Source organism: Herpailurus yagouaroundi, unplaced genomic scaffold (assembly GCF_014898765.1).
Source record: "Herpailurus yagouaroundi ecotype Mexico unplaced genomic scaffold, PumYag 142, whole genome shotgun sequence".
Lineage (NCBI taxonomy): Eukaryota > Metazoa > Chordata > Mammalia > Carnivora > Felidae > Herpailurus > Herpailurus yagouaroundi.
This window is the reverse complement of record NW_024412397.1, coordinates 37,914,276-37,923,398: the sequence shown is the minus strand read 5'-3', so window position 1 is coordinate 37,923,398 and position 9,123 is coordinate 37,914,276. Positions and strand designations below refer to the sequence as shown.

At 39.8% G+C, this 9,123-nt stretch overlaps 1 protein-coding gene across 2 annotated transcripts in view; it reads left to right on the top strand.

The window, feature by feature from the left end:
• The first annotated feature begins 598 nt into the window (after positions 1-598).
• Positions 599-9,123, top strand: part of GALNT1 (polypeptide N-acetylgalactosaminyltransferase 1) — a 79,507-nt gene continuing 70,982 nt past the window's right edge. For both annotated transcript variants that reach the window (XM_040479060.1, XM_040479059.1), the window contains exon 1: positions 599-653. The gene's annotated coding sequence lies outside the window, so the exon portion shown is untranslated. The remainder of the gene's footprint in view (positions 654-9,123) is intronic.

Sequence of the window (9,123 nt, the reverse complement as noted above, 5' to 3'; positions counted from 1 at the left end):
CTTTGAGAGAGGATAACTTTTCCTGAATGCACCCAACAGATTTCCTCTCAGGTGCTCTTGGTTGGGATTTGGTCACTTGCACCAGCAAGAGGAATAGAACAGCCATGGCTGGCTTGAATGAAACGAAAATACAAGAATAGGTAGTCTCGCAGAAAATGATCAGTTGAATTCAGTTGGTAGTCTAATGCAGTGAAAAACATGGTGGGTTGGGGTGGGATGAGGAATAACCAGGACCTGCTCCAGGTGCTATTTGTCTTTGGACTTCCCACCTGGAAAGTTAATATCCTGTTAGATTTCTAAGAGGAGGAATGACTCTTTTATAGTCTTTCCACTGAGCTTGAGGTTGGATCTCAGTGATATTTTATTCATTGACTCACTCATGCACTAGACATTAACTAAATACCTACTATGTGCAAGGTTTGGAGAAATACCTATTATGTGCCTGTGCTCAGCATTGGGGAAGTAACTGAATAAGACATGGTTTTTGCCCTCAGATGCGGCTGACCTAAAGTCAGTGGAATAGCATGGCTGAAGTAATAGGGGGGAGGATAGAGTTATTCTGTAATAATCTGATTTTAGGAAATTTATTTTTCAACAGGACATGTGGGACATGTGGATTTGGGATATGAATTCATTTGAAAAACCACTTTGGGGTAAGTTGATAGCTGGGAGTGAATGACTTCAGGGTTTCACTTCCCTTACCTTGGGGTTTGCTTTTACAGCTATGTAGGTTTCACACTTATGTTGATTGGACTTTATGCCTCATATATACATAAGTTAATGGTTTGTACTAAAATCCAAGTTTAGTTATTTCAGAAATGTAACCATCAAGCATAGTCCTGGTACTAATTAATGCATTCATATTTCATTAGGGAGGTCATTTTGAAGACTAGATGAATGTAAAGTTTAGAAATAAAAAGGTTCTTATTATTTAGTTTAACCTGCTTGAGCTCACCGAATAATCGTGTCAAGTGGGCTGGAAATCACTCATAGAATCAGTGTTGAAGATTCAGGGTTGAGAGTGCTTAGGTTGTTCAGTCGGTTAAGCATGAGACTCTTGATTTCAGCTCAGGTCATGATCTTGTGGGTCGTGGGTTTAAGCCCCGCATCAGGCTCTGCACTGAGAGTGCAGAGTCTGCTTGGGATTCTCTCTCTCCCCCTTTCTCTCTGCCCCTCCCCAGTCACATAACACTCACGAATAACACTCACAAGGTGTGCATGTGTGCTCTCTCAACATAAATAAACAAAAAAAGATTCAGGGTTAAAGTTTATCTCTGAGCTTTGCAGTACTGTGGCCATTTTAATAATCATTATATCAGTACAAATATAAAAGCTTCCTGATTTTTTGTTTTATCTAAGAAGGTGCCTCTAGAAATACTATTCAATATTTACCGAGCGTGTAGTATAATATTTAAGTGTTGTACATGACCTCATTTAATTTAGTGAAACGGAATTATTATTATTTTTTTTTTAAATTTTTTTTCCAACGTTTATTTATTTTTGGGACAGAGAGAGACAGCATGAACGGGGCAGAGAGAGAGGGAGACACAGAATCGGAAACAGGCTCCAGGCTCTGAGCCATCAGCCCAGAGCCCGACGCGGGGCTCGAACTCACGGACCGTGAGATCTTGACCTGGCTGAAGTCGGACGCTTAACCGACTGCGCCACCCAGGCGCCCCATAGTGAAACGGAATTATAAGGTGGGCATGTTTTTCTCAGAGGAATAAAGAGCTCCTGGTTTATGCAAATAAAGAATAACATTGCTAGGATTGTTTTATTTATTTGCTTATTTCATTTATTTATTTATTGAGAGGGAGAGAGAGAGTGAGCATGAGCAGGGGAGGGGCCTGATGTGGGGCTTGAACTCAGGAACCCTGAGATCATGGCTTGAGGCAAAATCACCAGTTGGCCACTTAAATGACTGATCCACCCAGGAGCCCCTGCTAGGATTGTTTAACTAGTAAGTATTGGAATTGAAATTTGAACCCAAATTTGAATTTTAGCATTTGGCCTAATAGACACTTCTTTTTTCATATGCTGATTGTGTTGCGGGTTCCCAAGGCCTTCCCCAGGTTTAGTGATTGGCTAGGACTCATAGGATTCAGCATATAGTTATAATAACAGCTAACATTACAGTGAAAGGATACAGAGCAATATTGGCAAAGGGAAAAAGTACATAGGGTGAAGTCTGGAGGAAACAAGGCACAAGCCTTCAAGAACCTCTCCCAGTGGAGTCACATAAGCTGTGCTCCAGTAATAAATTGTGACAACATATGTGAAGTGTTATCAGTTGGGGAAACTCATTAGACTCAATGTCACTCTATTTATTCTGGGCTGGTCATGGAGGCACCCTCTGCCTAGCATGTACCAAAATTTCAGTCTCCCAGAAGAAAATCAGGTGTTTTGGACAAACCATATTGTTTGTACAAACAGTTAGACACAGTTAGACACTTATCACTTGAGCTAAGTGTTTTAACAGTATAGGGAACTGTTTGTCATTCAAATTCCCAGTTGCCAACCAAGGGCCAACTTTGCAAGCCAGCCTTTCTAAGGATAAGAATCTTACGCCTGCTTTGTTAACTTTTCTCCTGTACATTGATTTATTCATTTAAGTAGATTGTGATTATGATCATTTAGCGTCTGAAAAATAATGAGAGAAGTGGGTATTATGGCAAACCAAATGCTTTAATGGTGTTTGTTTTGTGTGTGTGTGTGTGGGAGGGTGTCCCATGAATGACTGTCCATTAGTTTGGTTTGCTAGAAGGACTCCCCCAATATAACGTTGTCCTCATGGCTAAGGTTTATTATAGCAAAGGATACAGTACAGGAACAGCAGGAAAAAGATACATACAGGTGAATGCCAGGAAGATCAGGCACAAACAGCCATGTCTTTCCTCTGTGAGGATCCCAAGGACATGACTTTCTGTGGCCAGCCCTGGTAACTAAAATTTAGGACCCGACCAGACACCAGGTGCACATCATAAATCTTGGTGATTACTTTAAACAATGCTGACAGCCTGATACATCCTGACCCATTGCCTTTAACATCCTTACCCAGTGACTGTGAACATTCCAGGAGTTTAGTTCTCAGAGTTTGGCCAGGGGTCATTGCCATGGCTCCAGGAATGCCCCAGAGATTAGCATGGACTGAGTGAAACAGACCTGCTATGTTAACTCTTTCCTCACAGTATCCTATGTGGAATAATGTTGCATTTGTTGAATGTACCGTTTAAATGGTGATATATTCTTCAGTACATGATATTCTAAACTTAGAAAAAACAATTGATAGTAAATAGTTGCTAAATTTCACTTCTTTAGAATTCTTTTCATTTCTTCTAGATTCTTTTCTTTTAAGGATTTATAATAATGGTGACTTCTGGATTTACCATTTTTGTTTACAACTATTTGTGCCATATATGTTATATTAAATAATAGTACAGAAGGGTGCCTCGGCGCTCAGTTAATTGAGCATCCAACTTCAGTTCATGGGTCGTGAGTTGAAGCCCCACGTCGGGCTCCCTATCATCAGTGCCAAGCCCTCTTCAGATATCTGTCCCCCTCTCTCTTTGCCCCTCCCCTGCTTACGCTCTCTCAAAAATAAATGAACATTTATTTAAAAAAAAAGATGGTACAGAAATATGAACTTTAAACAGTTCAATTTAGATATTACAAAATTAACCTTTGCTTTATGAAGATCTTCCTTGTGAACATGGTAAGGTCTCTTTAATGGAATTTGCAGGTGCACAGAAAAACCATTTTTGCTGGAAAAGAATAACCCATACTTTAAAAACTGGCTGATTGCAGGATTTGAAACCAATCCGTTACTTAATCTATTGCTATTTGAAACCTGTTTTGTGTTATGCAAAAAAGACAAAATGGATGGGAAAAGTTCCATGCTTGAAAGTGAGAGGTTCTGAGTTAACTAAATGAAATAGGTTTCTTTATTGCAGAACTTCATAGAACCTTTAGGGCAGTCAGTAGTAGACAGTATGAATCTCCCAGGGCGTATAGAGTATGTAACATTTTCCTAAGTTATTTGACCATGGAATTTCTTTAGTGACAACTTGCAGGTATGAGTCGTGCAGTAACAGTAAGAAAAGTAAGAAGCCATTAAACGGTTTTAGGTAAAGGAAAGACAGAAACAAAACAACTACAGAAAAAAAATTAAAGAAAACCTTGTTGCAGAAAAGTTTAGTATCTTGCACTGCCTTCTGATAAAACCTGTTCAGAAACTTCCCTATCTGTCTGTCTTTTTCCTGTCAGGTTTCCTGAGTTGATGTTTGTCTTTTGTGATGTGAATGGTGTGTCTCTTAGATTGGTGTTTGACAGCATAAGTTTCCAGGGTGTGGTTTGTTTCAGGCTAGTACCATCTGCAGTACCTGACATGGTATCAAGAACATGGTTGGCCAAGACTCAGTAAGTATCAGAGAGTACAGAATTGACTCTAAAATACCGAAACTTTTTTTTTTTTTTTTTAAGGAACAACAGTATAGTAGACATAAAAGTTGGACGCTATACATTTATTTTAATAATGATGTCATTTTATAAGACATTTTTGGGTTTTTCTTTTCTTTTTTTCTTCTTTTTTTAATGTTTATTTATTATTGAGAGACACAGAGAGACACAGCATGGGCATGGGAGGGGCAGAGAGAGGAGGAGACACAGAATCCGAAGCAGGCTCCAGGCTCCAGGCTCCGAGCTGTCAGCACAGAGCCCGACGCGGGGCTCGAACTCACAAACCGCGAGATCATGACCTGAGCCAAAGTTGGACACTGAACTGACTGAGCCACCCAGGCGCCCCTGAAATTTTTATTTTAAATGGCTCTTAAGTTGAACTCCTTATCACCAACTTCTTTTTTATGACTTGTATCATTATTTATTTACTATTATTTTTAAAAATTATATCCAAGTTAGTTAGTGTATAGTGCCATAATGTTTTCAGTAGATTCCGGTGATTCGTCCCTTATGTATAACACCCAGTGTCTATCCCAACAAGTGTCTTCCTTAATGCCCTTTACCCATTTAGCCCATCCTTCCACCCACAGCCCTTCCAGCAACCCTCAGTTTGTTCTCTGTGTTTAAGAGTCTCCTATGTTTTGTCCTCCTCCCTGTTGTTATATTATTTTTGCTTCCCTTCCCTTATGTTCATCTGTTTTGTATCTTTAATTCCTCATATGAGTGACATCATATGATTGTGTTTCTCTGACTTATTTCGCTTAGCATAGTACTCTCTCGTTCTATCCACGTTGTTGCAAATGATGAGATCTCATTCTTTTTGATTGCTGAGTAACACTCCATTGTATGTATATACCACATCTTGTTTATCCATTCATCAGTTAATGGACATTTGGGCTCTTTCCATGATTTGACTATTGTTGATAGCACTGCTATAACAGTGCCCCTTTGAAACAGCACACCTATATCCCTTGGATAAATACCTAGTAGTACAATTGCTGGGTTGTGGGGTAGTTCTGTTTTTATGACTTGTATCATTTTTAATTTGTTTTCTCAGAACAGTAGAATTGATCCACCGTAGACATGTAAATTCTTTTAACTACTAGATTTTTTTTTTCAGTATGTGGAATGTTTTTTTTTGTTCATGGGAGTTAAATGGTTGTCATAGCTAAGGAAGGCCAGTGGGTCAAGGGTAGCCAAGGCCCTCCTTAAGAAGTGGTACAAGGTGAGAAGGCTTCTTTAGCATCTATTAAGAATTATTATAAAGGGGCGCCTGGGTGGCGCAGTCGGTTAAGCGTCCGACTTCAGCCAGGTCACGATCTCGCGGTCTGTGAGTTCGAGCCCCGCGTCGGGCTCTGGGCTGATGGCTCAGAGCCTGGAGCCTGTTTCCGATTCTGTGTCTCCCTCTCTCTCTGACCCTCCCCCGTTCATGCTCTGTCTCTCTCTGTCCCAAAAATAAATAAAGGTTGAAAAAAAAAATTAAAAAAAAAAAAAAAAGAATTATTATAAAGCTGTAATAAGTAAGACAGCAATGTGGTGTAGGGGTAGACGAACCAGTGGAACAGAATGTAGAAACCTGGAAATCAGGTTTATGACAAAGTTTGCATTGCACACCTTTAGTAAGGGGATGAACTTTCCATACATTGTACTGGGACAGTTGGTTATCCACATGGCAGAAAGTGACATTGAATCTCTACTTAAACCTGAAAGGTAAAACTTAAAAATGTTTAGACATTAGAACAGTATCTTTAATGATCTCTAGATAGAGAAGAATTTCTTAAGACATAGAAAATGTGAACCACAAAAGACACCTCTTATTAAGAAGATAAGGTATAAACTGGGAAAATATTCTTGCAGTGCATGTAATCGACACAAGATTAGAATCCAGACTGCAACAAACATCTTTACAGACTAACAGAAAAAAGAAAACAACCCAGGGGTGCCCAACTCTTCATCTCAGCTCAAGTCTTGATCTCCAGATTGTGAGTTCGAGCCCCATGTTGTGCTCTGTGCTGGGCATGGAGCCTACTTTAAAAAAAAAAAAGACAAAACAACCCACTGAATGGAATAGTGGACTAGACTTCGTAGGCACATTAGAGAAGAGGAAATGGAATGACCAGTGGAAATGGAATGACCAGTAATGGCAGAGACTGTGGGGAGATGCAACTACATTAAGATACCAACTACACGCACCAGATTGTCAAAAAATAAGAAAGTCTGACATCAGTAAGTGTTGCCAGGGATATAACACATCCAGAGCTCTCATTTTGCTTACTATTGTGCTTCAACCACCTGGGAAAACAAATTGGTCATATTTAGTCATATTGAAAATATGCGTACCCTATGACCTAATACCCTTATGTATGGACTCTAGATCAGGGGTTGGTGACAACTCATGAGTTAAAAATGGTTTTTAACATTTCTAAATGATGAAAAAAAATTGTAATTTGTAATGTGAAGATAATATAAAATTCAAATTTCAGTCACCATAAATAAAGTTCTGTTGGAATACTATCATGCTTACTTATTTATATATCATTATGGCTGCTTTTGTGGTGTGGCACCAGAGTTGAATGGTTACACCAGAGATCTTCTGTCTAGTAAAGCCTAAAATGCTTACCACCTTACTCTTTGCAGAAGTGGTTTAGGACCCCCTGCCCTAAATAAATACTCGTGTGTGTGTGTGTGTGTGTGTGTGTGTGCGCGCGCGCCAGGAAACATGTTTAGGAATGTTCATAACAGTACTGTTTTTGATAATAGAAACCTAGAAAGAATCACATGTTCGTTAAATATCGAATGGATAAGCCGTGGTATGCTAAGCCAGTGGAGTACTGTTCAGTAGTGGAATGGACTGTAATCATATGCAACATATGGATGGGTCTCAGAACTCAGTATTAAAAAAAAAAACGCAAGTCTCAGATTTTTCCATGTATAAGTAGTTCAGAAACAGACAAATAAATGTAAAAAGGCATTGCTAAGGATACCTGCGAGGTAAAACTATCAGGAAAAGAGAGAATGGTAAGTTTGGAATAGAGGTTGCCTTGGAGGAGCTGGGGAATAGATAGTATTAGAGAGGGAACTTTAAAGATTATGCTCTTCTTCCTTTTTAAAGTCTCATTTTAAGTGTTTTTATTTTTGAGAGAGAGAGAGAGAGAGAGAGAGCGCACACACGAGCGGAGAAGGGGCAGAGAGAGAGGGAGACAGAATCCCAAGCAGGCTCTGAGCTGTTAGTGCAGAGTCCAGTGCGGGGCTCAAACTCACGAACCGTGAGATACGACTTGAGCTGAAATCGAGAATGACACTTAATTGACTGAGCCACCTAGGCTCCCCAGATTATGTTCTTATTCTTAAACTGGGTCGTGGGTATACATGTGTGTTGTATTGTGATACTTTATTTCAGTGCTGTGTTTTATACATACTTTTGATATTTGATAAGTTTTTGTGATTTGGAGCATTAAAAGGTATCTTTTCAAATAGTGTAATTTGCCTCATAATGTACAGTTATTTATAACTACCAGAAGGGAACCTCATCAGTGGGCCAGAACCTGCTTGATTTCACCTATAGGTCACTTCCTCTCGTCACACTACCCGCCTGGGGGGCCGGGGCGGGGGCCCCGCCACCACCACCGCCAACATCCCAGGTGTTCTGGTTGTGTCAGGAACTGATTTCAAACTCTTAAGCAGAAAAGGTGATTAGTAGAAGGATTGCTGATGTTTCTAGAAGCCAAGGAAGAGTCAGGGACTTGGTCTCCATCAGGATCCTCTGCCTCTTGTTCTGTATGCCTCTGCTTGGGCTCATTCTCTTGGGCTACAGGTGGGCTTTCTCCATGTGTTGGGCATTGTGGTTGACTGCAGAACTACATGCGTAGCCTCAAGCTCTGTGACTTAAGAAGCCAAGGGAAGAGATCTTGTGGTTGGCCTGGCCAGATCATTTGACTGTGGCCAAGGGGCTGGGTCTATTACCAGAAGAAACCTTTGGGAGAAGGCAAGGAGAGCAAGGGTCAGAATCATGAACCTGGAAGCCCTCTCAGTTTGCATTTATTTTATGTCTGTTCTTTAAGTGTAAATCAGTATGTGGCATTCAACATAGCTTGGTGAATATCAAGGCTATTTTGAAATGACGAGACATTTGTTATTGCCTAGGACTTGACATTCAGTGGTTGGGTGGGGAGGGGGGTTAGAAATGTCTGTTGTGCGTATTACTCAAAATCAAAATATAGCATTACCACAGAGATCTCTCTTGCTATCCCCTTTATAGTCATACCCATTTCTTTCTTTTCCCCCTAATAAGGACATTTAAAGATATTAAAATGTTTGAGTCAAAATAGACATTATGAACTTGCTTTAAGACATTTACTATATTCCAAATGACTGGGAGGACACTTGGCCCATTGGTGGTATTTTTTAACTGGGATTAGTAGTGTTTAGGTGGTTTTGTATCTTTTACTTTTTTGTGTTTGCCAAATTCCTTGCATTGAGCATATATTACTTTATAATTAGGAAAAATATTAACTTTTAAAGGTATTGCTATAGGTTAAGTCAGTTTATTATCTTGGAAACTGAGATTCCATTCAGGATACTAGTAAATTTTATAGGAGTCTATACCGTGAGAACCCCAAATGATAAACTTGTTCCGCAGCCTGTAAACTTGTTAACACCTGGGAAACA